This window comes from Lissotriton helveticus, chromosome 1_1 (genome assembly GCF_964261635.1).
Source record: "Lissotriton helveticus chromosome 1_1, aLisHel1.1, whole genome shotgun sequence".
In the NCBI taxonomy this organism is placed as follows: Eukaryota; Metazoa; Chordata; class Amphibia; order Caudata; family Salamandridae; genus Lissotriton; species Lissotriton helveticus.
The window spans coordinates 1,585,545,419-1,585,568,264 of NC_136057.1; the positions used below are offsets into that span (position 1 = coordinate 1,585,545,419).

At 41.4% G+C, this 22,846-nt stretch overlaps 1 protein-coding gene across 1 annotated transcript in view; it reads left to right on the forward strand.

The window, feature by feature from the left end:
• Nucleotides 1-22,846, forward strand: part of SOAT2 (sterol O-acyltransferase 2) — a 463,801-nt gene that overhangs the window by 288,969 nt on the left and 151,986 nt on the right. The gene's annotated exons all lie outside the window — the stretch shown is intronic.

Here is a 22,846-nt window from a genome sequence, read left to right on the forward strand (position 1 = left end):
AAATGAGGTGGGGGGGGGGGGGGTCAACAAACAATAAAGTCTTTAGGTAGTTTAGAGATTCTATTCATTTATTCTGTTTATATGTATTTATATTGTGTTTTTATTGGGTGCATGCCAGGTTGAAAGGGGGTCTTTTAACTTGGGTGGGGAGCATTTGAATTGGCAGTGGGCGTAATTGTGCCAGGGGCTGCCTGCTTAATTCTAGGTTAAGATCTTCACAAAAAGGGCTAACGTGTGAGCAAAGGATTGATTTCCTTTTCAAAAGTTTGTCACACCGCAACAAAAATATAGTCCAAACAGCTGATTCATTCTGAAGGTTGCCATTTACAGTTTTAATCTAGATTTAATTTGCTTCAGAGAATGTGGGGAGTGCCTTGAGGGGTTGTGGAGTGGAACACTTCCCCCAATAATTTCTCAGACAGATTAGGGGGTCAATTCCGGCCAAATTATCACATAATTACTGGATAGTAATGGGCGTGCCCATGCTTGTAACATGCAGCACAGCCAAACACGGAGTAGCTTAAAATTTCACAGGGGGACGCTGATCCCTACATGTTACTCACTTTATAGCTAAACCATATAATCCAATGTGCAATGTCAGAGAGCGCTATGGTGCTAGAATGTCTTCTTTTTGCTGCGCAAGTGACTAGGTAGCGAAGGAGTACGCACCAGTAAGGCTCATGGTCGCTTAAAGGGCACTAGCGTTCTCTTCCCCCTGCATGTGCATTGAGTGCAGTTGGAGTTGCACACCAGTGTGTTATGATGGTGCTCGGGGCTTTAAGTGGAATGAAAAAACTGAGGGGGGTCTCTCAAAGGGGCGTGGACGGTGTAATTAGGAGCGTGGCTTAAAAAAACATAAGCTAAATTATGCGCTTAGCATAGTGTGCCGCCCGGCCAGTATTTTGCTGTTTCTGTCATTGTATCCATATATATAATGCAACAAGTAACAATATATCTATAACAAACCAGGACCATTGGCTCTGTTAATGGGTGTTAGTTGTATAAAAAAAACAACAACAACTATGGCTTCGTTGTAGATAATATCGAAAATGCTTCAGTTTTGAAATGACCGTGAAAGAACTATACAGAGTCTCTTTGAAGTTACACCAAAGGCTTTGAGCAGTGGTACTGCTGCAGAGTTCCCCAAAAAAATTCGCCCTGGGGGTGAGGGTAAAAATGGAGAGCCCAATGGGGACCCTTCTCAGCTCCTGCTTTTTAGAACTGCCGGTGCTGAGTGACAGAACCCAGGCCACTTAAAGCGGCTGACAAATAAATGGGTCTCACCCTGAAAGTCCCCAAATGACCACACCAACTTTCCTGAAGCTCTACCATACTGTGTCAACCCTTTGTTCTTGTGGCTCGGGCAGTTGGCTGTGGTATCACCAGTCGTTGTAATGCCCAGGTTGTAAAGGCACTGCGTGGTTCTGACTGCGTTGTAAAGGCACTGCGTGGTTTTGACAGCGTGGTAATAGATGTTTCCCCCAGTGAGACCATACAGTTGCTATGGTTCTGCCAGCGCAGCACTGACACCAACTACAGACAGGTTCCGTGTAAGTAATAAGTCAACATCTCAATAATGATGGGTTACAGATTTGTGTTCTTGCAAGACAGTTGAATGGATTAACGATTCTATTGCAGAATTCCTTGAGTAACTGGCATGTCACAAGATACAATACTTGCGAAATAGCTCTACGGCTTATGCTCCCACTACAAACAGCTGTACCAACCTGCTAAGCATCAATCTAGATCCTTGGAGATTTTTTGCCTGGTCCTTTGTTATTTTAAGGTGTATAAAATGTATTCAGTCGGGCAGTAATAAACACTTGCCATTAAATGGGAAAATGTATGTATAGTGTTATAGGCATGGTTGTTACTACTAGCGTATTAACACACAGACGGACACACACGGCATAGAGCAAAATATGATCTACAGTTTCAAATCCCAATTATATTTAGATAAGTAAGTAGTGAAGTGACACCTTAAGTGTATCTTAGCTTCCCTTTAAGAAGGGGGGTAAAGAGACCATATATTAAAATGTCGAAACGAAGAGTTGTGATACCGAGCAATAGTTTGCTGAGTTACATGGTATACTTGAAGCATTGATGGTACGTTTCAGAGCTAAGAAAATAGCTGAAGGGTGATGTTAGAATGTGAGAAAAGATCAGAAAGCAAGAGGTGTGATGACTTGTGGGTTGAAAGGGCCTGATGATGCATAGGCGGGGGCTAGTGTTCTTAATTATAGCAAGACATTCTGCTGAAGACGTTGGAGGGAGGACAGATACTTTTGTTGTATTATTGAGGAAAGAAGATGGGGAGTATGATGATAGAACTAGGACTCACAGGAACGAATCTAAGGTGGTTTTAATGTTAGTGAACTTGGAAGAGCAAAAGGCTGTACAGTCAGAGACAGAAAGAGGGAGGTGGACGAATGAGAAGCCAGGTGAGGAGAGAAGACGGTTCATGGTATGAGCAAGACTTGGTTTGTAGGAGCGTAAGAAGGTAATCAAATGTTGAAACTAGTTAGAGTTATCTGAGTTCATTTTGGATGTGAACAGATTTAGGATTAATCTACAATCTTTCACGTGGTCAGGGGCTTCTGATGTATGTCATTTGCAGAGAAGTGCTCACAGTTTTGTCTTAGTAGAATGGTTATGAAAGCGCCAAAGTTAAATGGAGTGAGCAGTTTCGGTATAGGCTAATGGTGGTTGAAGGAAGTCCTCGGTGTTTCTTAAAAGCATCGAGGTTCAAGATCTTAATTAAGTTGGTCTGTGGTTTAAGTATGGGGGTAAGGCACTGGGATAGTGTTTTCTTCTGCTGATATTTTGTTATTTGGAGAATTGCAGGATGGTAGATGTGTTGATGAAAAGGGATGTGTTGGTGAGAGGTCAAAACATGAAAATATGATCTACTCCTTTTCCATGTGTGCGTGGCGAGTGAATGTATATTTAGAAGTGAATGGTAAGAAAGCAATTAGGTAAACATGGCTGAGTGTGTTAAACATTTGACCTCGAGGTTGAACTCTCCTGGATTTATGAAGGGAGTGTTGGGAGATAAAGTTCCTAGTATGGAGTCAACATCTTAAAATAAAGATCAATTAACTCAGATTAGAAGGCAGATGATTAAGACGAGAAAAGTAGTAATGAGGCAGAATTCGAGAACTTATAATGAGGGGTCGGCTACAGGGATGAGGTGGTCGGGACAAACTTTCTGAGGATGAGGCCGTCCCCACTACCTTTGCAGAAAGATGTATGAGACAAAGTGTAGAAAATAATGTGGAGAGCAGCTTGTGTGCTTGTGTCTTGTCATTAGGATAAATCAGATGTTTTGGTGATAGCTATGAAGAGTTTAGGAGGTGTGACTAACACAGTGATGTTGGTTATTTTGTTACACATAGGTTGAGTATTACGTAGACAAAAAGAAATGGTGGGAGGTAAATTCTGGCATTTCCTTGAAGCTGAGTGTTTAGGAGACATTAAGTGGTCTTTGGAACAGCTCTGAAGGCTTGTGATTTGTGACAGCAGTAGCTGGGTGACAGAAGGAAATCAGGATTTTTGGGATGATAGAGTATTACAATACATTTATTGAGAATGTTGCTGAGAAAAGTTGTTGTATGAGGTCTCTCTTGAAAAAAGGTGTAGATTTCAAATGGACTAAAGAGTGTGATCTTGAGTTTGATTCCCTTAAAGAAAACCTCAGTAATGCTCCTAAACTCAAACGTTTTGATCCTTCCAAGACGTCCTTTTTTACTACTGACACTAGTCCCAAAGGTCTGGGGGCTGTTCTTCAGCAGGAAGGTGAGGGGGAAATGCAAACTATAATGTTTCTCTCTTGTTGTCTGAAGAATGCGGATTCTCACTATTCCGTAATTGAATGGGAAGCTTTGGTTGTAATCTGGGCTGTTAAGAAATGTATAAAGTTTTTGTGGGGTACCAAGTTTGTAATAAATACTGATCACAAACAAGCCCCTCTGTGAAACCTTCAGGAAGAAAGGGTTAGACTTGGTCTCTAGCAGAATAACCAAATTGGTCATAGCGGTCCAGGAGCATGATTTGACATAAGATACATTCCTGGTATAGAGAATGGCATAGCTGATACACTTTCTAGACTTGTGAGAAAGGTTGAAAATTGTGTCCAAGATGAGGATAATAATGAGGATCACATTCATGTCTGTGTTGCTGAGGATGAGATTATTGATGAGCACCAATGCCGCTTAGAACTTGCTACTGATTCTGTTCTTTCAGAACTGTTAACCCTTATTCATAAAGGTTGGCACTCAAGGAAACAAGCATCAGAAGAGGCTGGGAAGTTTTGGGGCCTGAGAGATGAGTTGGCCGTTTGTGCTGGTTTGCTTCTACGGGGTACTAGACTTGTTCCTCCTTTAAAACTTCGGCAAACCTTAATAGAGCTAGCACACAAGTCACGCTCTGGAATGTCGAAAACTAAAGAGAAGCTTCTCTCCTCGTACTGGTGGCCATTTATGGACTTACATGTTGAAAGAGTGGTGAGGGATTGTATTGTATGTTCCATGAGCGAAACGTTGAAATCTACAAGGGTTCAGCCAATGGTTGCAAGGGACCTCCCGTCTGGGCCTAGGAAAGATGTAGCTTTGGACATACTTGGGCCAGTTCACTCTAATGGTCAACAGGTTTTCGTTTTGGTACTAATTGATCTGTTCTCTAGATGGCCTGAAGTTCATTTTACTACTAACATTGAAACTTTTCATGTTATCAAATTTTTAGATTCTCTAATGTCCAAAGAAGGTTATCCTAATACCGTTCTCACTGATAATGGTGTTCAGTTGGTCTCACGTGACATGGAGACATTCCTCAAAAATCATGGCATCAGGCATAAAAAGTGTTCTCTTTACCACCCAGAGACAAATGATATAGTTGAGAGATTTAACAGGGGTTTGAAATAAATCATCTCTTGGTCAAAGAGTGCTGGTCTCAATTGGAAGGAGGAGGTTCTTAAGAAAGTTGAAAGTTATAGGGTGACACCACACAGTACTACTGGGAAGTCACCTTTTGTTCTTTTTGGAGGCTGGTTTCCATGAACATTGGTTGAGCCCTTGTGGTTAAGGCATCTTAAAGAGTCCGCCTCTGTCTCTCCATCTGAGAAAATCTCTCCTGAACGGTGTAATAGGGAAGAGGCTAGATGCTTATCCAGGAAAACATACTTTGATTCTAAGAAAGCTGCTAAAGAAACCAAGGTCTCTGTTGGTGATTTAGTTGTCATCAGGCAACCTGGTACTAAGGTTAAGTTTTCCAAGCCCATACGAGTCATAAAAGTTTTCAAAAATGCAGTCAGAACTCAGGATCACAGGGTTTGGAATTTGAACAGAGTTTCTGTGTACAAAGGGGGTGAGTTCTGTGATCAATATGTAACTGCAAAGGATGCTGCTGATGTTTCTGTTTCAGTAACCGACACACCAAATAGGTTTATTCGCTGGGCAGGACCAGATGAGTACGTATTACTACCTGGCTACCCCATCGGGACCCCGTTGATACTTATAGTTTCCTCAAGTTGGGCGGAATTTTTTCACAGAAAAATAAGTGGAGATAAGTATTCTCCCTCTTACGATTGTTTTTCACTGCATATAACAATTTTCACGAAGATTACAGCTTTCTGCATCTTCAAAATTTAAAATATAGGTCATCGAATATTGTGTTTGATTGATACCAGGGAGGGAATCTTGAATTTGCCCTGACTAAAGCTCGGGACCAATTTTGGCCAACTTCTTTGTGCTGAAACATGTTGGCAGTCTCTTAGGGTCTCAGGGCCATAACCTCCTAGCTAGCATCTTTTAAACTTTTTTTAATATCCACTACACCACCACTAATAAAGGGATGCCTGGCGGTGCAGTAGGACTTTAATCTATAAGTCCCCCATGCCTACATCTCCTAAGAGCTCCCTGTAATATGGTCGAGCCCACGATGACCTTTAGGAGTCATGGTGAACCCAATGATGAAGCATGACACCAATAGGGTGTGTGAGGCTTAAATAACAAAAGGAATTTTTCCCTTCCCGCTAATGCGGAGAACGCCATCTAAGGAGTTGAAAAGGTTATCTTTTACCAATTCGGGGTGAGGACAATTTGTTGTGAGTACAGATGTTTCTGTTTCCCTATGCATTTCTTCTAGGAATTTTAAAAGGCCAAGTTATTTAAAAGACTTTGGATCCTAATTTATGAATTGTTCTATCGCTTCTATTCTTCGCTCTCTTGTATTATATTTGTTTTTCTCTTCTGTTAACGGGGGAAGGAATGTGGCATGCTGCAACATGCTCCTCTGCTTATGTCATAGTTCTGTATCAGTAGGAGTTCTGTGATGATTCTTGATCTCCCAGGTGATAGAATGTATTGTTTAAAAGTTTGAAGGCTGTTATCTGTAATGGATGTGGAGCTGTGGATGGGTTTCTTCTCCCTACTAATAAACCTGGATTTCTTTTATACAACCTGCCATTTGAGTGATCCTTCCATCCTCATCAGGATCTTACCCTCCTGTTATCGGACAGTGCCTGTAAGCAATTGACCCCTAAATGCTTGTCAAACATCCGCAATTAAATACCTAAAAAAATGAGATGCTAGAATGCAGCTAATAAACCAACTATCATCCCTCAGCCATTTGGCATCAAGAATTAGGGCCGACCACCATCTTACTCCGCTAAATGTAAGAACCATGAAAAACCTTGAGGTGAAGATGGACTCTGACTTATGCAACATGATAATCAATTCTTTAAAAGATGTTCCTACAAGAGATAACTTTGGCAAATTTTCTCACATATTGGCTTCTCTCAAAAAGGTCACTCTATCATTAACCAGCTTGATAAAGCCACTGGACTATGTCTTGGAGCCCCCATTAATAAATAGTAAGGAAACTACAGAGAATTCAGAATGAAGCTACTAGACAGCTTCTCAAAAATGAAGCCACATCACCCATAGGCCCTCGTCCTTACCCTGGCTGCCTTGTCTAGATGGATCACTTTCAAAGCAAGGTATATCACTCATTAGGCAATCCATGAATTGATATCCTTTTCTTCAATGGAAAACTCAACACCAAATGCAAGACAAGGCCATTTGCTTTTCACGTTGCCCCCCCTTCTAATCTAACTGTCCCACTGTTCTAAGAGTCACTAACAGGAGATAGCTCCATCACCCTCCAAACCAGCAAGCTTTGAAATGTGAGGCCAGCTTGAACAAGAATGAACAATCACCTGGAATACCAGAGAATACTAAAATCCTGGCTCTTCCTATACATATAACATCAGTACACAGTGAAATGTATAGGTTGGAAAGAAGAACTATATGAATTCAGCTATTCTCACCCTCTCTGATGGACATTACAATTATTTGGAAGTACATATGCCATACCATGTTTGAATAGTGACTTTAAACCTCATGCACTTTACCCAAGGTATCCAATCTAGGACTATCTACATCCAACGGTATGCAGACTCTGCTGTGATTGTTTTTGCGACTGACGTTTTGTTACCTGCACATCAGCACCTAATTAAATAGTGCTGCAGATGGAAGTTGCAAAATGTCCATGGGCAGGGTGGGGAGAAGTTTGGGGGGAGAGGCATCTACCGTAAAATAAAAGAAGTAATTACTTCAGGGCAAACAGGGACATCAAGAGTGTGTAGGTGTTTGTCCCACAGTGAAAAGTCCGCAAATCACACCCAACATTTTCTAACCAAGCATTCTGATTCAACTTAATGGAAGTTAGGGCATTTTACTGCCTTGTCAAGGGTATGACGAAGTTCGTAACTTCTGCAATACAATACAAATGTATTGATTTTTATAAAAATCTGAAAATACTTCTGAAAGTAAAGAAGGATTGTGTCCATGAGAAAATGTTCTAATTAAACGGATCATAGGCACAAACAACATTTGTTCTGATCACCATTCTGGACAATGTAATGGCTTGCAAGACAGTTGTGGGAAATCAAAAGCATAATCTATTTGTAAAGAACTACATTTAATTTCCAGCGATAAACACTGTTCTCCCTGTTCTGGAAGAACTTTTTTAGATCTAGCAAAATATCTTTAATGACTGGATTCATGGAACAAGATGTTTAAGCAAAGTCTTGTCTACATGCAGTAATGGCAGCTTGATTTATTTTTGGGCTCAAGAAAAATAAGCCAGATTTGCTTAAGTAAAGGGGTTAAGATGATACTAGCTCATTGTAGCATGTTGTAGGGTCAGTGGTCTTGGAAGATCTTACTAATGGCCTTTTATCTCTTTTGAGAATGTTTAATACATTTGGAGTTAGTTTTAAATATCTGTTCTGAGGCTATTCAGGATGAATGCCATAATACTGAATTGCATCTAAAATCTGCATGATTAGATCAGGTTCTCCTCTCAACCCTTGTTCTATCATGATTTTTAAAGAGATGGCACCCTTGCTTTCACCCTGGATTACCATGATATGCAACAATTCCTTAAACAGTGAGGTGGTACCTGCCTCCAATTATCCTCCCATCTCTCTTCTCCCACTTTTTGCTGAAATGCTAAAATGCTGGAAAGCTGGGTTAATGTGCAGTTAGTCTGACACAGTGAGGGAACAGGTGTGTATAATATGCATCAATCAGGTGTTCAATACTGCTTTAGCATGGAACCATACTTACAGCAGCTACTAATGATATATGGGTGATCCTGGAAACTTACAGCACTTATACTCCTTCACTAGTCAGTCGTATTTGAAAAGGTTTCACATGCTATTTATTGGATAGACTTGCCAATATTGGTCTCAGAGACAAGTCACTCAGAGGATTTGAACCTTTTCTGTAGAATAGAACGCAGGCAGTGCAGTTGGCAGCCTTTTGGACTATTCTGTGGTTATGGTAATGACACTCAAATTGTCATCCGCATGGAGGGTGATAACACTCAGCTTCAGAAGCATTTCAAGAGTTGCATGACTTAGGGGGCCAGTTGGATGATGATAACTCTCTCTGACTTAATTCAGACAATAAGTAAGTCCTAGTTTTTGGGACCTCCTCTAACTGTTCTCCTATTTGGTAGCCCCATTCTTTGGGTGTAACTTCAGCTCAGAATTTAGGGGTACTATTTGATCAAAGACTTTTAGTTGAGGTGCACATTAGTAAGTTGATGTCAACACATTTTCTGCTTGAAAGAAAACTCCAGACAGAAGCTGTTGTTGGAATTCAGGAATACCTCATCGAGAGGTTACAACTCATTTAAAATGCGGCGGGCAGGTTGATTTTTGCGAGGAGAAAGCTTCACAGTGTCTCACCCCTACTCAGATAGCTTACTGGCTGCCTATCAATATGGCATGCCAGATTAAGGCCCTCTGAATGGCTCACAAAACTATTTACCCACTAATTGAAACCTCCTACATTTCTAGGTTTAAATTATACAGTCCTTCCAGACTGCTTCGCTCATCCTCTGCTTGTCTGATCATAATATGAATGTTTCGTAGAGCACGTCTGGTTGATATGGCCTTCTATGTGGCGACCGCTCAGGCCTGACCTTTAAAAATTTCGCAGAGCATTGAAAACCTATCTATTTGCCTAATTTGGCTATTTCTTATTATACGTGTTGAGCTGCAGAAAGTATTAGTTGGATAGCATCAGGAACCCCTATGGGTAATTGTGCGCTTTAAAAACGAAATATATTAATAGTAATAAAATGGAGGAACACCGTGATAGTGAACATTGCCATTCATCCTGGACTAGAGATCTGGTCAGTATGCAATCTCTTATTGGAAATAATCACTGACATGATTATGTTGGAGTTCAGATCTGAGGTGAATTCCCATTCGGTATTGCTTTAATTACAGCAGGAACTTCAGTCAGATTGGGTAAATGAATAAAGAAAAATGTCTGAGCAGCAGATTAAGAGGGCATTACCTCTTGGTGTTCCATTCTGTATGCCAGAATGCTAAGTGATTGCATTTTGCATTTTCACCTGTTTCAAAGAGGTCTGTATGTTTTATAGAAACAAAATGTCTTTGAATTGACCCATTTGAACTCGCCTGGAAAGGGTATTGTTTTAATTTTCAATCCTTAGCCCTGTGGCAAGCTCCACACTGACCAAGCCTCCTTCCAGAGGTTCATCGATTCTGTTCTCACTTCTTTATTGAGGAAGCACATCATTTTTGTGTAGAATGAATTGTAGCCTTAATGATGGGTCCTCCCATGCAGCATGTTGTCGAGCTACTCCTTCTTTTCCAATCAGGCACCTTGGTTCATTCATTGGACCATATGTGTTTCCCATTCTGTCGCCAAAATACATTGCATTACTCACTGTAAGGGAATTTGTTTCTTTATGGGCTAAATCGTGCGCTTCATGGGTCTCCATCAGTTAAGTAATTGAAGTGTTGATGGAGTTAATGTCAGCGTGTCCTCCAAGCCCCAAACCTTTGGCACCATTGATCTTTGAGATGGGCTTGCAAAGGTCTTATGTGCAACTGCACATAGGGCACAATAGAAATGTAGGATGTCTCTGAAACCAGGAGACTGGCTGTGGAAGAAGTAAACAATTATTTCCGCTAATGTATCACTCTAGCTTTCATGAAACATTAGTTCTAACAACCATGAATGTTTGCTAAATAGAAGAAGTCTCTCATCTGAAGGAAACTTTCTTCTAACACAGTTCACAAGTATGTTATTCTTAAGTACAGTTCCCAGCAGATCTCTGTTACTAAGCCATTTGCGAGTCCAGTAACAAACAAGGGCGCATTACTGTTGGATGAGGAAGGAGGAGCACGGTGCATGGCACACACAGAGATGCTTGTAGAGTCGGAGCTGAGCAAGCCGAGAATCCTGGCACTTCAGCACCTGCGCAGGGACCGAAGCTGTAGAAGTGGCTAGTGGTTGTTATGCCGAGGGGGCTCCACCATTGGTTTGGGTGTGCTGCCGTTGTCCCTACCTGCTCCACGCAGCCCTCACGCCTCCTCCAGCAACATACCAACCCACCGCTTATTTCTGCCTGTTACTGGTCAGACCACCGGCTCCTGGCTAGGTCAACTGATCCAACTTTATCTGGCAGTGGAAGCCACTAGCGAGTCTGGGCTGGTGGGAGGCAGCAGCGGTTGAGGCGGGTGTGTGTCTGTTCAGTGTTTAGCATTGGAGAATGGAGCAGGGTGTTCTGAAAGACTGCCGGTCGGGTCTTCTCATCACAAGATGCATCCGACAGGCGGCCATGGCCCCAGTGCAGACTGCGGTGAGGCTTGTTCTGTGGACTAGTAGGTGTGGGAGGCAAAAGGAATTACTTGTTACTGTGTTCTTGCCAGTGTGAAAAAAGGCTGGAGTGTGTGTCCCAGCATTCCAGAGCCCCAGCCAGCCAGATGGTCAGCAGCGGGTCTCCAGGTGAGCTCCCTTTGTTTTCTCTCAGTTTTGCCGCCAGATTTTTACCCGCCTCAGCACAGCCCCTCTGAGATTACTTGGGAAGGGGGCCTGCCATATGAGGCCAACACTTGCCTGTGCTGTTCTATCTGAAGTCACTGGTCGCTACGGTACGCCTTGCTTGCCTGCCAGTTTGGGCAGTTTAGCAGAGTCATAGAGGACACCTCTCTCCTACTACTACCCACTCTATTTACCGCTCTGTGGGCTGTAGATTTTCTTCCCAGAGATGGTTGAGGATCCGGCGAGGAGAGGCTTTGCAGGCATGTCAGCGCATGAAGGATTCCTGGAGAGTAAGAAGCAGTAGATTCTTGGGACAGGGGATTGCATACACCAAGCAAAGTGTGCATGGTGAGGCAGGGCTGCGGCTAAGAGGGGGAAATTCTGCGATTAACACTGACAAGAGGTTTTGAATGGTAGGCTGGTTGGCCCAGTCACGTCTCCTCTCTCTTCACATGTTGGCGGCGGTTCTTTCAGGGTTGTGTTAAGGAAATTCAGAGGTTTATCAGACGATATGTGTCTGCAACAAATGTGAAGCAACTAGTAACAACAGTCATTAAGGGTTGCAGAAAACCTAATTTCCAGTGTTCCCCTGCAACTCTATTATACCAGGAGCGGTTCAAAATAAGTCAAGATTTACCCTATTGACTTTGTCTGTGTCCTGTGTGTCCTGAGGGACATTTGAGATGAATACCAGGTTGCAAAAGAAATCTGTTAAAATTCATACTCCAAACCAATTTGCATGCCAGAAGGAAGTTCGGAAGATAAGAGCATGATGTTGACAGACTGGATTATTCACCCACGCAATCAAGATCTAACACTTTTATAGCCATATCAATAAAGCAAAGCTCAATCAAAGATTGCTTCACTGTAACAGAATCTATCCTTACGGAGCCCACAGCCTTAAGACATGCAGGATTCCCAACGAAGTTAAATCTTTCACTCTTCTCCTGCACACCACAAAACTACAACGACTGCTCTATTCAACATAATGCATCAACATGTATATTCATTTAGCTGCACCTCTGATTCGGATTCAATCAATGGTGTTCACCCTCAGCTGCAAACAATAGGAGGGTGCGGGGACTTCATTGAAAAGTCACATAGTCATCCATACGATGATTTAATATTTCATAACTCTCTTGCAAACTACTTGGATAACTCTAACTTGTTACTAGAATTAGTTGGTTTAGAGCCACTCATCTCAGAAATGGAGTATAGTTTCGAGACTACAGCGTAAATTACAGTTCGTCACATCGGATTAGTCAATTGTAAATCCTACCAAAGAAAGCAAGGAACTCTGTATAGTTGTCTTTCAAATACCAATAAAAATAATTAATAACAAAAATCAAAAAATCTGTAAAGGTCAATAAACGGCGATGGCGTAACAAGCTCAGCTAGTCAATTGATTTTTAGCTTACATTTAAATGCTTGTCAGCCCGGTCGGGTAGAGGAAATTGAAATTGAGACAATAATGGATGAGCAAGAGCACAATGAAGCTCCAACTGATCTCTTACTGATTGGGCTTAAGGACAAATTCCGACCCTACTTCAGTAAATGATGTTTTAAAAAGCTAATAAGATTAAACAAAAAATCTAATTTTACAGACCCTCGTCCTGCTCAGGCTGACTACAATTTAACTAAAAACAAAGAAACATGTTTTCCGATTTTTAACCAAAAAGAAGGCGTAGAAAGACTTAATGGTATGGACCCTGCTAATGGATCAGAGTACAGGAATACAACGGATGGCAAGGCCAGTAGACCTAAAAAAACACCTGAAATGGTGAATTATGCACCAATGACATTTTCATCAATTAAAGACACTAAGCGGCCCAATGCTGCATTTCACTTGGGTTCTGATGGAGCTCTCAGTGCATCCAACTCCCCGAATAGTAAATGCCAAATGAACTCAGAGTACACTAATATTGAGAAAAATGTAGCGAAAGGCTTCACAGTTCTTACCAAAGCTCTATCCCACACAACTGTAGGTATGGTTAAAGACCACAAACAGTTATTACCAAAGCCTCACAATGAGTTCTAATGTAATCAAAGACTAAGCATGACAGAAGTCACAAACAATAGAATTTTTACCCCACAGGAGCTGGTGTAAAGTCTCCTACCATTATCTGTTTCCCATCCTTAATCCTACCCTTAACCCTATGATAGCTTTGTTACCAGTAAATAATGATAAATATACTACCACTCTGGATTGTATGCCAGAATACATATCACAGGAATCATTTGTCATCCTTAATCGTCAAAAAAGTTGAGACATATTACTCCAGTTTTCAGATTTGAGAGAAATATCTTCCTCAGATTTAATAACTTTAAGTTTTCTTTAAAAACTGAGCTAAAAAACCGAGATTACCAGGATAACCTGGTCAACTGAATCAATTGTGAAAACAATTAGAGGGAGAGAAACTAAAATAGCATCATGGGGCATTCTATTATCAAATCCATCCAAATAAAAATATCCACATATTACAGGAACAGTTCAAGCAACACACCGGACTATCAATAAAATTAGTTGCTTCCGCAGACCTTTCAGCACAATACAACATCGGGATTTAGGAATTTATTTCACCAAAAAACTGAAGACTGAACATCAGTTCACCATTGGTAATTCAAAACATCTTTCATATTAAATGTTTATTTTTCTCCATCATACGTGAAGAATAAAGTGGGTATTTGAGTGTTACTCGATGAATTGGAATCCATCCAGGATCATCATTACTCCAGCACAATTATAATTAAAAGAGATTTCAATAATAATCTCATTCAGCCATTGGATCAATCTTACTGCAGATGATTTCACAGATTCATCTTAGAATGTCCCAGGTTCTCTTACTGCCAATTGATTATATAGCACTAGGCCAAAAGGTTATTATATGTGGAAGCTATTTTTCGATCTAGACTTTCATGCTCTGAACAGGAAATTTCTCTCAGAGCAACCATCAGAATCTACTTTTATTTCTACTAAATCCAAAAGTATCCGCGATTTCATTTTATTGTATTGTGCTGCCTTCTCCTAGTGTAAATACTATCAAATATTACAAATTACGGAAAGTGATCACAATCCATTACAAATAAAACTATTAATCAGATAATACACTTGGAAGACCAAATATTTATATTCAGATGATAATTTTAACTTAATAAATGTAAGAACAATTAAGTGGAATGCTATTTTTAATTATAAGTTGTTGCCATTCAGCAAACAATGTTTTATTATGTCTTACTTTGTTTACCAGATGCATTTGCTCCCAGCAGACAATTGGTGTTGGAATTAGGATAAACTGCTATGGAAAATAATTAATTTTATTTCTACAAACTCAACAAGTAGACGATTTGTTATCTTGAAACAGGGATCATGTAATTGTTATAGCAAAAAGTAAACAACGTAAACAGCTGAGACTATTGTTAAACAATTAAAGAACTCCTTAGAGAGATACCGCGATAAAGAACAAAAGAAAGAGCTATCATTGTGAAATTCAGTAAATTCTTAGGCAGAACCAAGATGCAGCATGAACATTCCTCTATCAAACTCATAATTCCAAATTGTTTTGACCTCTAGTTGTTTGTGGTACCTGATCCCATAGATTCACTAATGATTATTTTATACCATATGAGTCACAGAAATTACATAATAATAACCTGTATGCCTGCAGCTGCTCCATGCTATTTCAAACTCCTTATTTTTCAACTCTGATCTATTGATCTCTAAGGAAGAAATTAAAACAATAGTAAATAAGTCAAGTTCCTCGAAAGCAGCAGGTTCTAAGGGTATACCAATCAATGTGATTAAAGTTGATGCTCCCTTCTGGGGTGATTTACTTTATGCTTATTTACACTGGTCCTGGAATCGGAGCTAGTCCATCTTCATGGAAACTTGCCATTATATATCCCTTGCAAAAAAAAGCCTCACAGAAAGATCAGAAAGACTATGGCCTCATGCTCTTCCTGACACTGAAGGAAAATTTATATCGGACAATTTGTATATGTGGGCTACCAATCTCAATGTAATTCCCTTTAATTAATCTAGTTTTTGACCTGGATACTCAACAGCTGATAACACTAGTGCTCTTAAATATCTAGTAAATAAAACCCTAAGGAGGAATCTTACTTTATATGCATGTTATATAGATTACTTATCAACATTTAATAAAGTTAATCAGAGAAAATTATAGAAGAAGATACTACAGTTGGGTGTCAATCATACTGTACTACATTTCCAAATATCTCTGCATGATAAAACTTGGCTTTGGGTTAAGTTAACGAAAATAGCTTTTTCAGCAGAATTACTGACTGCCAACGGCCTCTAACAGGGATGCACTCTAATGACGCTTCTTTTTTCACTGTACATAGCAGATTTGTCATCATTTTTAAATTGCAGCAAAGCTCTTTCCCCAATTCTAGGAGGTAAGGCAATTAGCTATCCGGCCTATGCAGGCAATATCATTATTTTCTCTCTCACTCCATCACCCCTACAAAGGCAGTTATCACATCTACAGAAATGCCATTTACAAAATGAACTAAAAGCTCATTTTGGGAAAACAAACATTATGACATTTGGTAAATCTCTCAATAGCCTAAGCTTAAAAATTGCTGGTCTCACTTTGGAAGAAGTCATAACATTTAACTATCTAGGCCTAACTGTGGACAATAAGTTAAAATGGACAAATCACATTTCAAACTTGAAAACTAATGCCCATGTTATTGCATAGTCCGCTCAAAGATTCTTAAATGTCTATGGGGGGGGGGGGGGGAGGGGTTCAATTTGTCAGGTGCTAAAGGTAATCTGAAGTAGCACCTTCTTTATGATATGGATCAATAATCCTCCCAGAAGAGACTATCAACGAAACTGCTCAAAATATATGTAAGAGAAATCAGATACTTATTAAGTTTACGTTCTTCCATTCCAAGGAGTAAAATAAGATTGGAACTTCCCCTGGCATCGCTAACCTCTAGATATTTTGCATCTGTTATACATTACATTTGTGAGTGTATGTGTGTTGATGAGGATTCTCTGAGATCTTTGATATACAAAGAACTAACAACCACGGGTGATAACACCTCTGGTCTGACTATCATGGAGGTCAACAAGGTAATTATGTATAACAACTTGTCCTCATTAGCAGATCATAGAAAAGTGTCTTCAAATTTGTACTGTTTATCTTCAAAGCCTTTTCGTTTATGTGACCATAAGGAAGAATCTATTGAGCATAGTATTTATTTATTTATTCGATCTAAAGAAAAATATTTGAAATCTGTGCTTCTCCCCTCTTACTTCAGAACTATCAGTGATGCAATCATTTATTGTTTTTCTGCAAAAGAACCTCAATTAATTGGGAAACCAATAAAACTGTTAGATATTTCTTACTGTCGGCCTTAGGGAAATGCAAAAAGGGAACACTTTCTGGGAATTATTATATTATGGGATGTTATTATAATTCATGTACCGCTTTCCATGCTTTCATTGAATTGGATATTTTAATATTTTTATACAATACAAAATGATTCAAGTATTTTATTCTCTGCACTGGGATATAAGTAAATTTGCTGTGAATCATGTGGAGCCCCAGGGCCTGGGGAACTTAGGAGGTCATTCATAATCTTCTAGGACTTTCACCTAGGAATTTGCTTTTAGTAGCAAGTTTTTCTTAGATCTGGAGGCATAGACTGTTTGTCTGCTACTACAGTCTGCTCTTGAAAAAAAGGTATGCAAAACTGAATTAAGATCAAAAGGTAAGATGTTATACTGGGTATTGCTGATTGTTTATAACACATTGTGATGTGATGTGGAAAAATGCATTCTGAAGGTCTTCTGAATACATCATCTTTGACCGATTGTAAATAAATTGTTGAAGTGACAGCATTCTTTATTTTTACCCACTTTTGTGGTGTATTCAGGTCTCAAGTGGGTCCTTTGTTGGTTTCTTGTTTGGGTCCAGAAAGAAACGGGAGGCTATCCAACTGACCATTTGAGATACAAGAACTCACTGAATAGAGTTATTTGCCTTGAACAGTCTTCTACATGATTATTGTGGTGAAATGTTTAGTGGAGCGCACTTGTGCCTGAACACTGATCAGTACATTTTTTGTTTCTTGTGTTCAACACAGATCAGTAGTGCAAAATAGCGCCTAAAAGATCAAACTACTAACCACGAGCATCTGGTTGCGCAAGACCAAGGCTAAGTCAAAAGTTAAGGCTGACCGTGATGGAGAGCAGGTTGGATACATCAGGTGGATTAGGCCCTGTCTCAGCTTACTTTTGGACTTAGAGGAAATGTTGAAGACAAGTTCCTTAGGAGGCAGAGGTCAGGTGGGCAAGGCAGCAGGCAGTGTCTGAGGAGGAGGAGTCGTTGCCGGGGAGCTGCTGGACGAGGTCGCATACGAGGATTTTTACCTTTGAATTTTGACACTTTTTTGAAAGTCTAAACTCTCCAGCAGGGTGCTGCACACTGTAGCTGACGAGGGCTCCATAGGCCAGATACCTTCGCCCAGGGTCTAATTAAACAAGATTTGCTGCTACGGGGAAGAATGTAGCAGAAGCTAATATGAAGTCAGGCTGAGCGGCCATGCACCATAGTTGGATTGGCTGGCAGGGAGGTCCCAGTCTTTACTCAGTTCTCTCAGCACTATTTGGTTAAAAAATTTTAAGTCCAAGTTTTAGGGTTAGACAGGAGTAGTACTTCTAAAGACACTTCCAATGATCCAGGGCCTGAGGGGGTACCACTTGAGGGGTTAGGATTCACTCCATCAGAGGCCGGGTGCAGGGTGTAAGGTCTCAGGAGCTTGTAGTGTCCATGTGGCTCACAGCAGAGGAAGTCACTTCCATGGTCTTCGGCTAAATGAGTTGCTTCAGATTTCCTTCAAGTAACCAGGCAGGCCATTAAGCAGCAGGGCAGTCCTCTAGTGGTCCTTCAGAAGTCTTCCATTGGTCCAGGAGTGTACTGAAGAGGGGTTCTGAGGGTCCAATATTTATACCTGATGCCAGCATTTGAACTGGGGTGGGGCCTTCTCTATGCTACCCTCATATCTAGTTATGGAAAGGTCTTCTCGTCCTCTGTCAAGGCACGACAGACTCTGGGGTAAGACAAAAATAGTCCAGGTTCCTTTGTGCCTGCTGCAGGCAAGCCCTTTGAACTGTAAGTTTGGCAGGAAACAGCTCCGCCCCCAGTCATCCTGACAGGATGGCCCATCCTGCCAACACTTAGGGGCCCATTATGATGTCAGGCGGATTGCCCCCGCCAGGCTGGCGGTAGCCACCGCCAGCCTGGCGGGGGCAATCCGCCCAACATCCACATTCGTTTTCCCCCCCCCGCCATATTAGTATGGCGGACGGACCTCGGCGGACGGAAAAACCGGCAGCCATATTATGATGGGCGTCTTTAGGTGCCTTTCCGCGGCGGCGATGCCTCCATGGAAAGGCATGCGGTATTCACTTTAGGGGCCCCCTGCGGGCCCCCAGAGTGAAGTACAGGTGGGGGTGCACACGGGGGGTACCTGTGGTAATCCCCTTCATTTGCATTAACAAAGCGGCAGGCACCGCGCCACAATGCTAAAAATGCAGGATGTGCCCGCCACTGTGGCGGGCCCATCCTAATACCCCCCATGGGATCCACGCCCTTATGGTGGGCGGTCCCGAATTCTGACAGGATGGCGGCCGGACAAATATCATTATATCATTATTTTCTCTCTCACTCCATCACCCCTACAAAGGCAGTTATCACATCTACAGAAATGCCATTTACAAAATGAACTAAAAGCTCATTTTGGGAAAACAAACATTATGACATTTGGTAAATCTCTCAATAGCCAAAGCTTAAAAATTGCTGGTCTCACTTTGTAAGAAGTCATAACATTTAACTATCTAGGCCTAACTGTGGACAATAAGTTAAAATGGACAAATCACATTTCAAACTTGAAAACTAATGCCCATGTTATTGCATAGTCCGCTCAAAGATTCTTAAATGTCTATGGGGGGGGGGGAGGGGTTCAATTTGTCAGGTGCTAAAGGTAATCTGAAGTAGCACCTTCTTTATGATATGGATCAATAATCCTCCCAGAAGAGACTATCAACGAAACTGCTCAAAATATATGTAAGAGAAATCAGATACTTATTAAGTTTACGTTCTTCCATTCCAAGGAGTAAAATAAGATTGGAACTTCCCCTGGCATCGCTAACCTCTAGATATTTTGCATCTGTTATACATTACATTTGTGAGTGTATGTGTGTTGATGAGGATTCTCTGAGATCTTTGATATACAAAGAACTAACAACCACGGGTGATAACACCTCTGGTCTGACTATCATGGAGGTCAACAAGGTAATTATGTATAACAACTTGTCCTCATTAGCAGATCATAGAAAAGTGTCTTCAAATTTGTACTGTTTATCTTCAAAGCCTTTTCGTTTATGTGACCATAAGGAAGAATCTATTGAGCATAGTATTTATTTATTTATTCGATCTAAAGAAAAATATTTGAAATCTGTGCTTCTCCCCTCTTACTTCAGAACTATCAGTGATGCAATCATTTATTGTTTTTCTGCAAAAGAACCTCAATTAATTGGGAAACCAATAAAACTGTTAGATATTTCTTACTGTCGGCCTTAGGGAAATGCAAAAAGGGAACACTTTCTGGGAATTATTATATTATGGGATGTTATTATAATTCATGTACCGCTTTCCATGCTTTCATTGAATTGGATATTTTAATATTTTTATACAATACAAAATGATTCAAGTATTTTATTCTCTGCACTGGGATATAAGTAAATTTGCTGTGAATCATGTGGAGCCCCAGGGCCTGGGGAACTTAGGAGGTCATTCATAATCTTCTAGGACTTTCACCTAGGAATTTGCTTTTAGTAGCAAGTTTTTCTTAGATCTGGAGGCATAGACTGTTTGTCTGCTACTACAGTCTGCTCTTGAAAAAAAGGTATGCAAAACTGAATTAAGATCAAAAGGTAAGATGTTATACTGGGTATTGCTGATTGTTTATAACACATTGTGATGTGATGTGGAAAAATGCATTCTGAAGGTCTTCTGAATACATCATCTTTGACCGATTGTAAATAAATTGTTGAAGTGACAGCATTCTTTATTTTTACCCACTTTTGTGGTGTATTCAGGTCTCAAGTGGGTCCTTTGTTGGTTTCTTGTTTGGGTCCAGAAAGAAACGGGAGGCTATCCAACTGACCATTTGAGATACAAGAACTCACTGAATAGAGTTATTTGCCTTGAACAGTCTTCTACATGATTATTGTGGTGAAATGTTTAGTGGAGCGCACTTGTGCCTGAACACTGATCAGTACATTTTTTGTTTCTTGTGTTCAACACAGATCAGTAGTGCAAAATAGCGCCTAAAAGATCAAACTACTAACCACGAGCATCTGGTTGCGCAAGACCAAGGCTAAGTCAAAAGTTAAGGCTGACCGTGATGGAGAGCAGGTTGGATACATCAGGTGGATTAGGTCCTGTCTCAGCTTACTTTTGGAGTTAGAGGAAATGTTGAAGACAAGTTCCTTAGGAGGCAGAGGTCAGGTGGGCAAGGCAGCAGGCAGTGTCTGAGGAGGAGGAGTCGTTGCCGGGGAGCTGCTGGACGAGGTCGCATACGAGGATTTTTACCTTTGAATTTTGACACTTTTTTGAAAGTCTAAACTCTCCAGCAGGGTGCTGCACACTGTAGCTGACGAGGGCTCCATAGGCCAGATACCTTCGCCCAGGGTCTAATTAAACAAGATTTGCTGCTACGGGGAAGAATGTAGCAGAAGCTAATATGAAGTCAGGCTGAGCGGCCATGCACCATAGTTGGATTGGCTGGCAGGGAGGTCCCAGTCTTTACTCAGTTCTCTCAGCACTATTTGGTTAAAAAATTTTAAGTCCAAGTTTTAGGGTTAGACAGGAGTAGTACTTCTAAAGACACTTCCAATGATCCAGGGCCTGAGGGGGTACCACTTGAGGGGTTAGGATTCACTCCATCAGAGGCCGGGTGCAGGGTGTAAGGTCTCAGGAGCTTGTAGTGTCCATGTGGCTCACAGCAGAGGAAGTCACTTCCATGGTCTTCGGCTAAATGAGTTGCTTCAGATTTCCTTCAAGTAACCAGGCAGGCCATTAAGCAGCAGGGCAGTCCTCTAGTGGTCCTTCAGAAGTCTTCCATTGGTCCAGGAGTGTACTGAAGAGGGGTTCTGAGGGTCCAATATTTATACCTGATGCCAGCATTTGAACTGGGGTGGGGCCTTCTCTATGCTACCCTCATATCTAGTTATGGAAAGGTCTTCTCGTCCTCTGTCAAGGCACGACAGACTCTGGGGTAAGACAAAAATAGTCCAGGTTCCTTTGTGCCTGCTGCAGGCAAGCCCTTTGAACTGTAAGTTTGGCAGGAAACAGCTCCGCCCCCAGTCATCCTGACAGGATGGCCCATCCTGCCAACACTTAGGGGCCCATTATGATGTCAGGCGGATTGCCCCCGCCAGGCTGGCGGTAGCCACCGCCAGCCTGGCGGGGGCAATCCGCCCAACATCCACATTCGTTTTCCCCCCCCCCCCGCCATATTAGTATGGCGGACGGACCTCGGCGGACGGAAAAACCGGCAGCCATATTATGATGGGCGTCTTTAGGTGCCTTTCCGCGGCGGCGATGCCTCCATGGAAAGGCATGCGGTATTCACTTTAGGGGCCCCCTGCGGGCCCCCAGAGTGAAGTACAGGTGGGGGTGCACACGGGGGGTACCTGTGGTAATCCCCTTCATTTGCATTAACAAAGCGGCAGGCACCGCGCCACAATGCTAAAAATGCAGGATGTGCCCGCCACTGTGGCGGGCCCATCCTAATACCCCCCATGGGATCCACGCCCTTATGGTGGGCGGTCCCGAATTCTGACAGGATGGCGGCCGGACAAATATCATTATATCATTATTTTCTCTCTCACTCCATCACCCCTACAAAGGCAGTTATCACATCTACAGAAATGCCATTTACAAAATGAACTAAAAGCTCATTTTGGGAAAACAAACATTATGACATTTGGTAAATCTCTCAATAGCCAAAGCTTAAAAATTGCTGGTCTCACTTTGTAAGAAGTCATAACATTTAACTATCTAGGCCTAACTGTGGACAATAAGTTAAAATGGACAAATCACATTTCAAACTTGAAAACTAATGCCCATGTTATTGCATAGTCCGCTCAAAGATTCTTAAATGTCTATGGGGGGGGGGGAGGGGTTCAATTTGTCAGGTGCTAAAGGTAATCTGAAGTAGCACCTTCTTTATGATATGGATCAATAATCCTCCCAGAAGAGACTATCAACGAAACTGCTCAAAATATATGTAAGAGAAATCAGATACTTATTAAGTTTACGTTCTTCCATTCCAAGGAGTAAAATAAGATTGGAACTTCCCCTGGCATCGCTGACCTCTACATATTTTGCATCTGTTATACATTACATTTGTGAGTGTATGTGTGTTGATGAGGATTCTCT